Source organism: Chanos chanos, chromosome 2 (genome assembly GCF_902362185.1).
Source record: "Chanos chanos chromosome 2, fChaCha1.1, whole genome shotgun sequence".
Taxonomy (NCBI): domain Eukaryota; kingdom Metazoa; phylum Chordata; class Actinopteri; order Gonorynchiformes; family Chanidae; genus Chanos; species Chanos chanos.
The window spans coordinates 12,267,964-12,277,302 of NC_044496.1; positions in this window are offsets into that span (position 1 = coordinate 12,267,964).

Here is a 9,339-nt window from a genome sequence, read left to right on the forward strand (position 1 = left end):
CAACCAGCAAACTGGCCCAGAGGATGAGGAGTTGAAATGTGTGGGAATGTGTGTGTGTGTGTGTATGTGTGTGTAAGACATAAATTGATGGGTGGTTTGTAGTCTCATAATTCATCAGGCCCATTTTGAAAGACTTCCATATGGTCTGAACAAACATTATTGTGATCCTACTGTCAACAATGAGCCACAATCCAGACAGACTACACACATACATTTACAGCAGGTGGGAATACAGGAAATGGTTGAAGATAATACATCTTAACATAATACAAAGTGTAAGAGTTCAAACACATGCATGATCTATGCACTCATTGTGTCTTTATCTTATGCCTTGATTGGACATTGATTATACAGTTTGGATTACACAGTGTGGCTATGTGTGTGTGTGTGTGTGTGAATGTATGAGTCAGAAAATGACCTATCCTGTCCTTACCTTTGGTATGTCTGGTGTAATTCCAGCCAAACAGAATAATCATTAAAAAAAAACCACACATTTATTTTTCACAAATGATTTCTGTGCTACCTCTGTAAGCTGCAGATAATAAAAATCAAATTCACTTTACATGATTCTACCCCTCTTTCTCTCTAGCCCCTTTCCTACCCCAGCCCAAAATCAATTACACTCTACAGGCCAGTAATCCAGTGCCTAACCCCCAGTGAACCTTTATCTTCCTCTCAATGCCAGATAGAAAATAACAAATTACTGCAGATAATTCTCAGGCCGCTCTAGAGCTGCAACTGGCTTTGCATGGAGCAGCAGTCTTTGAGGCAGACTTTGGCAAGCAGCTTCTCTCAGAGCTCCTTCAGTCATGTACTGAAGTCTGTGCCTCTCTCTCTCCCTCTCTCTCTCTCTCTCTCTCTCTCTCCCTAATTTCCCTCCACCCAGTTCATGCCATTCCGTGTCATGGACTTCCTTAAAGATGTTTTCTTCAGTTCTCCCAGTGTGTGTTCCCTCACAAGTTTTCTTCACTCTAACTTTAAGTCTCTGGAGACTTTTAAATGAGTTGTCTGTTGCTGAAATGCTGCATTGCAGAGGAATCACATGTTAGTTTAGTGTGAAGGATTGTCCACACACCAATGGTGCTGTCTTTCTGTTAGAAGTTAGAATGGGCAGAAAATTGGTAAGAACTGGCCAGATCCTGTATTTGCTAAAAGTTATTTATTTTTTAGAATTCATGTTTTCCAGTAGTCTCACCCTATGCTGACAGCCATTTATTGAACTATTCACGTTATTGAGTGGCCCAGACCTCACTGATGGAATCTGTGGCCTCCCCAAGACCCATTTGTTGTGCTGGAAATACAGAGCTCCATGTGTTGCTAGAGGGCAGATGATTTGAGAGTGAAATATTGATCAGAAATATTGTAGAGCATATGATGGATTATAGATATACCTCCCTACACAGAAAGAGAGTGGTACTGGGACAGACTTAGATTTATGTACTCACCTATCTGTTACAGTACACTGACTTAACTCAGTGTTTGGCTCTGTGTGTGTGTGTGTATGTGTATGTGTGCGCACGCGTGTGCATGCTGCTTATATTTTTTGCGCGTATGTGTGGGCACATGCGCGCACGCATGTGTGTGTGTATGTGTGTGCCCATAAAAGTGCTAACTGTAACAAAGGGCTTCTGTCATAGTTGCCGTCTCTTGGGTGTATGCTGCCCTCCTGATAAGGTGACGTAAAAAGAGGAATTCAAAATGGACAGGGCTGGAAGTAGTGACAGTGGAATTAGCTCCCATTGTCATGGTAATGACAGTGATATTTTCCACCTCCATCGGACACGGACCCTGCATTGTGTGCCAAACAGGAATGCAATTTCTCAGCCAGCAGCAATCGGGAAAAGGGGGATGACAATTACAATCCGCTTTGAAAAAGAAAGTCTCTAAATGCCTTTCCATTCAGGCGAGGCAAAGGGGCTGTGAACCAATTAAAGTGTGTGCACTGCTCCAAGGGAACTGCTGCATCCCAATGACCCGCTGCTGTTATTTAACTCACATATACGAGAATATTCACACACACACACATACACACACTCACCAAAATAAAATCATGAGTCAAGCAGACATGTATAGAGAAAATATACACTCTCCCTATTGCTCTCTCACTCTCTCTCTCTCTCTCACACACACACACACACACACATACACACACATACGTGCCTGGATTTCACCTTCACACTTGCACACATTAGTATTCTGCATGATAAATAACCTCTTGTCCATTCAGGAAAACCACATCAAAAAACATCATAAATCTAAATCTAAAGCATTTAAAGTGAATCTGAAGCAATTAGGATTACTCCAGGCCAACTGTAATCTGCCTATAATTAGTTGTCTGCTTTATGTCAAGCTTAACGTAACTGCTTCCTCAGGTGGATTTGTCTGAAAATATAGTCTGAAATTTTTAGTGATGGATGAAATGCACTGAAAAAAAAAAAAAAAACACCACTGGTTTTATCCTGCTGCTCAGAGACGAAAAAAAAAAGAGGAAGAAAGAAAGACACCTTGATAAAAACATACGAGATGAAATATTTGGACCTGGAGAGCACAGAGGGATTCAGATTAGTTTGGTAAAACCAGCAACAGATAATGACCGCCAACAATAGAGGCAATTACTCAAGGAATGGGAGATAAGTATGGTCTCCTTGAAGCGAAGGCTCCCCCGGTAATGGTTCATTTATTCAGGAGGTGCTCTCTCTCTCTCTTTCCATACTGCAGCGTCTTGAGAAAGAGTGTGCAAAGGCTGCAATCAGTAGTCAATTAGAGTGTTTTACATTTCAATGGTAATGAGAATACCAGCAATGTAGCTGCGACGTGGAGGAGAGAGAGATTGCGTGAGTGAGTGGTGAAAGAGGACAGGAGGAGAAAGGATAGAGAGGTGGGATTATGGAGGCGTGGATTATGGACAGAGAGAGCGAGAGGACAAACAGAGGAGAGATGGTTACAATAAGATGATAATATTATTGAAACAGAACCTGCTAACTATGTCTGAGTGACTGGATTGCATGTATATGACTTTATGTTATTGCAATGTCTCAGATTTTAATCTTATCTTTCTGTTTGATGCGTTCCCTCTCAGTGGTTTTCTGTCTCTTTTGTTCGGTGACTTGACTTGACCTCAGAGAATATGGAACATATGAGACAGCTAAATAGATGGATTGGCTGATTTGAATTATGATTAATTGTGGAGTTCTATAATCTAGGTAAACTCATATGCTTCTGAAGTATGTGATTCAGAATTTCCTCTGTGTTTGGACTTTCACATCCAAACCTAATCAGGAGAGAAGTGACCATAAATTTTTTTTATTCTTCTCCACCAATATTAAAGAAAGCAATTATTTGCCAGAGCCCATAGACAAATGTATTCAATGAGGGCTCTGTGAATGGACAAAATCTACTTCCATCACTATCTTTTTTTTTGATCCCTCACTATTCACTCACTCTCTCTCTCTCTCTTTATTGCTTTGTGCTGAACATTGTATTTGGATGCAAGATGAACTTTGATAAGAGTTAATGAGAAAACTGCATTGTGCTGAGAGAGAATGGAGAAAGAATAGTTTTGGCTCCTCGGCCAAACACAAGAGCCTCGTCTTCAGTAAATGTGAAAGGGATGGGGGGTGGGGGTGAGGGGTGGGGGGAGGTTGGGGGGGGCAGAAGAACTAGAATACAAAGGAGGAAAATGAAAAGAGTTGGGGAAGAGAACAAAAGAGAAAAAAAGATGTCAAGAAGGGTAGAGGGCAAAGGCAAGAGGAGGAAGAAGACTAGAGCAAATTAACTGTTTATTTCTTTTTGTTATTATTATTTGAATATTCACTTTCCTCATTCAAAAGTTCAAACATAGGAATTCAAGGTGAGGTTCCGCTACCATGAACACGATAGCAACTTCACCTGCTCATGAAAGCTTTGGAGTGCGGTTAAATGATTGTTATGAATTTGACATGAATTTATGTTAAATGAGATCTCTTCAAATCGTGTTGGAGGAGCTCTTTACTCTAGATTGCTTTGAAATGCTGCAGCTCTTCTTACTTTGATTGGAATCACTTACAGTGATTCAGTGAGAGAGACTGGAAAACGCGCAGAAAAAAGTGGAAAGGCAAATCTATCTGCACTTTGTGGTACTGATCTGATACATCCTCACAAGTGAAAAACTGTGGAGTTCTGCTCAGCCTCATGAGTGAAAAACTGGTTTACAGGAAGGTGGGTATCAATAAGGAGAAAGATACGGACATGGGGAACATTTGGGACAGGGTGATGAATAAAGCTATAAACTGGGGAGGGAGTGAAGAGGAGAGGGCCTCTCAAGGACGTCATATCTTAATTGAAAATGACAGCTCCAATTAAAAATGTAATCATTCCGTCCGTTTTCTAATTAAAATGGAGGCGGCTGATAGTTTTGTCTCATTAACTTCAAAGAGCGGCGCATCGTGATGGCTGGCTGGGCTTTTCTTTACCGGACTTTTTTTTTTTTTTTTTTTTTTTTTAATCACACATTCTGATTTGCAAAGCTGAACGGAAGGATGAGGACAAGTACAAAGGGTATCAAACACAACAGAGCCAGGCAAAACCCTTTTCTTTCTCTCTCTCTCTCTCTCTTTCTCTCTCTCTCTCTCTCACTCTCTCTCCCCATCTCTCTTTCTCTCTTAAAAGGCCTGCATAGCATGTGTCCCATAAACCATCTATGGAGAGTGGCAAAGAGACTTCTCCTGCATTCAAAGACAAGGCATCTGTTCACAATATGAGAGAGGAACATCAGTGATGCAGAGGCCTCCATCGACTGAAAGCACATTTCTGCGTTTCACACTGGAATGTGCCCTGAGTAATAATTGCCAACGAATGTCCAGAGAGGAGAGTCTCTACTTTCTGACCAGTGAGATAGCTTGGCTCGTGTGGATTTGTGGAGAGAAGCCTTGTTCAATTTCTGTGAAACATAGACTCTTATGTTCATGGATAATTGATAATTATCCAGTGTCAGTGATGAAATAGGCCTTGATTTGACCTCTTTTCTCTTGTCATTAGCAGAGACTGGTGGAGGAAGCAAGGGCGTCTGCTCCACTGAAGCATACGAGGAGCAGTCACAAGAGGAGGTCAGAAGAATGACAATCAGAGAAAACATGAGGGGAGAGAGGAGGAGTTTTTTTTTTTTTTTTAACAGACTTGGATATCCATGTAAAACAATAGCCGCCCAATTTTCGTTCATCGTTCTGAGTCATTACCTCTAACTCAGAAATCAGATTGGAAGAATGCTTCTCATCTGAATGGAATATCTGAACACCATGCAATGCACTAAGCACATATGTTGCAACTCATAATGTAATAACTGCCCAGGATGCAATAATGGCTAATAGCATAATTAATTAAAGCTGATAATGTAAAAAAAAAAAAAAAAATGTCAATAATGTAATACAACTGCTGAATGGATGATGTGATGTAGTCAGCAAATAGCCCGATGAGGTCCAGTATTTATTATGTCACTGTGACGAATGATTGATGAATAATGTAATATTTCAGAGACACAAAACCCATTAATGTTTTTGTCTTTTGAATGCATATCAAGCATCATACTTCAGTAAAACTAATTTTGAAGAATTTCCACCATTGATTGCTTGTAAGCAACTCAACAGATGAGAGCAGAGCAGACCAGACAAAGCCGAATTGTGCTTATGGACATATTTAGCCTGATGATGCCATTTGATTATTGCTCCAGTCAGTTCCAAAATCAGTCAATGCTACACTGGCATTGACCTCTATCACTTTACATTCAAAATTAACAGGCTGTGCTGTGGGCTGCCATAGACTCCCACTCACAAGAAGGAAAATAAACTGTAAAAAACAAAAGAATTTTCTAGCTCGGAGGATATTTTGGATGGTACATACAAGGTGATAGTTCGTATGCACATGTGCGAGTGTATGTGTGTGGGTGTGTGTGTGTGTGTGTGTGTGTGCAGGCATGTATATTTGTATGTGTGCATATGTGTGTTCATAAAAATCTGTATGTAAAAGTGCAACGCCGATATTGCTTGTATTGTTTAGTTTTTAGATTAGGGCTGAAGCTAAGGTGTCTTCTTAACTGTAAATCATAATTTGCACAGTTTATAAATAGATAAACAGTCAACAGGAATGAAGAGAATCAAGAGGAATATCCTTCAGAAAGAGTGTCACCAAAGTGTGACACACGTTATGCATTCAAAATGCAGAGGCAATGAATTTCAATACGTCATTACCTTATCCATTGTATTTATTATGCTATTTATTGTTTTTCACTTATAATGATTGTGCCATTGTGTAACAGACGAATTGCAATGAAATCCTAAAATGTGCGTTGTGGAACGGTTTGGTGCACTCCAATGGTAAGTGGATGTTTGGCATTATCCTGAAATACAGTGTTCACACAGTGAATAAAAGGTTTGTCTGTAATTATGGTGTATTGAAATGTGGCAGATTGTACACCCATTTCCTGTGTCATTGTCAAAAACTCTCACAAACAGACAAGACAAAAGCAGCCCTCTACAGCTCTCTATGGAATAATTATGATGTTCCCCACCTCTCACTTAACAAGAATCAGAGGGTGATGCAACTGTCTTTGTTTGGCACTCCCCTTAAAACAGTTGTCTTTTTTCCCAACCCTAAAAGCCAGCAACAAGATGAAAGGACTCTCTATTGATCTTGAAATGCTGGGGCCTTCTCAAGGTCCTTGTTTGAAACCCATTTCTCAGAGAGTGTTCTGCGCCTCTTGTAGTATATTGAGAAATGATTGACTCTTGAGACGACCGGCTTTTATGATCCGCTACAGAGGGAATAGACTCTGAGACTGGGTCAAAGAGCTTGTGGAGACACTCAACTGACCGCTTGGCTTTGCTTTGTTTCCTCATGTGTTAATTCCCCAATTAAAATGGAGATTCATATCACAGTTCTTTATGTGGTGTGTTTGTGTGTGTGTGTGTCTGTGTCTGTGTGTGTGTGATGTTACATTAGACAACCATGGTAAGTACAGCCTACATAAAAATTCTCAGATTTGGGTATTATATTGCTTTGCTCAAAGCTATATTGTCATAAAATGCCATCAAAGGTTCAGGCCTGGAGAATTAAAGTCCTGTCATCTGCCGGTTGTAAACACACACATTGTCTCCCATATGTGTAGACACACACACACACATACACACACACACACACAAAGACGCGTGTGACATTTAAACACATGCAAAATGATGCTGTGGTGTCTGAATAGTAAAGAAAAAAAGAGAGAGAAAAAAAAACAAGGGGAGCATGTGCTTTTATCAAACTTTGTTTTGCTCTGTATCCGTTTGACAAAGTACAGAAACTTGACTTTGTGTTCTTTTATGACTTCATAGTTTTTCTTTTCTCTTGTAAGGTGCCTTTCTCTAAGGCGTATTGTGTTCCGATAGCGCAGATGTATTTATTGAAAATGAAAGTGTAGTGTGACACTATGGATTTTTCTGCACCTCTGGATCTCTGGAAAGCCCATTTTAACTGCGTCCTGACAGCCAGAAAAGATTAGAGTGTTTTGAGAAGCGAGAGATGGTCATATTGTTGTATTAGAGAAGACACACACAGACGCAAGCACACACACACACACACACACTCATACAAGCACACACACACACACACACATACACGCACGCACGCACGCACACAATTTCCCTCAAGCACGTACATCCACACTTACAATTACACTCTGAGATACTGGTACAGGGAGACAAATACACTCCCAGGTCACAAACACTTTCTTCCTATCTTACTCTAGTTCTCTTATGCATTTGCACAGGTGCATGTTCGCATGCGCGCACACACACACACACACTAACACACACACACACACACACACAAAGGACACCTGCACTCACTTCACCTTGACAATAAGTATGTTGTTTAGAAATGGAGAGCCAAAATCAATGGGTCATAAACAGGATTACCGGAGGAAGATTCTGGTCTGATTAGTATCGACTGGCATTCTGCTTATGACATTTAAACACACATACGCATGCACGCACACACACACACACACACACACACGCATGCACAAATGGGCCAAACCAGACCGATGACGTAGATAGATTCATGGAGTTGAAGAGGAGCATGAGAGTGGACCTGCACTTTAATCACAGATCACTCAAGAATCTTCTTTATCCCAATATCAACTGCTCTCAATCCTCTATTCATCCCTGATTCTTCCAGCTCTGCTTATTCATTGCTCATTTGCACTGCTGTCTCTTTCTGAGCTGTCTGAGTGCGTGTTATAGCTGTTTCTGTCTCAGCCAGACACAGGGGGGCTGCCTGGTGTGGAACCCACGCACACTATGTGACTTTGACCGTTCCTGGGTTTCAGAGGGCAGAGTGAGGGGACTGTTAGCCTGTGACGAGTTTTGCATTAAAAACAAGCAGCCTGTATAAAAATTGAGCTTTTATGTAAAAGCATGGAAGCGAAAAGGCTCAGCGAGCAGATTAGAGTGACCTTCAGTCTGTGCTTCACAAAAAGAACTCTCCTCAGTAGAAAGGATTATAAATAAAATCTCTTGTACATTGCAGGTGGATGTCATTAATGACTGCACATTCTACAAAATATAATCCTGAATTCACTCTCAGATCTACGTCTTATTTGAGACAGACATGTTTAAAAGAATTCCCTCGGTACCTGAAGGGGAGAGAGGGCAGCTACAATTAAAAGTGTTAAGAGAGTAAGACAGACGGTGGGAAAAATATCGCCTTGCATTATGAATGTAACCTTTAGAAGGAAAGTGTGCCTCATGGCTATTGTCATGATGAAGTATTAATATTATAGGGGCCTGTGCTTGTTTAATTATTATATGCTGCAAAATGTATCTGTGTGTTATAACAATGAGCATATGTTATGTAGAAGACAAAGCCTCTGTGTGTCTGCAACACCTGGGAGTGAACGCCAAGTATCCTGTGCTCCATGAGAAAAATGATCTTCTCTATCCCCACACATGTCCTTGAAAGTTTGCCTTACTGTATGAAGAGCTCTGCACTCCTTAACCACAGTGAGAACTGCGCATCATCTCTGACGTGTTCTTCTCCCATGATCATGTAATAAGGAAAATGATTCATCACATCTGAAGTTTGCTGTCTCTGAGAATTAGCAACTCTCTTTACAGAGGACTCCAAATTTCCCTCACAAGACACACCAAAGTGGATGCAAAGCAGTTCTGTGGCGATTAAGCTCCATCAACAATTATTCGATTTTTCTCAGTCAAGGTTGTCTGAAACATAAAAAATTATTAATGGAACGTAAATATATTAGGCAAATATATTTACAGAGGATAGTCTCTTATAAAGTTTGCTGAAATTTCTTACTGGAGAACA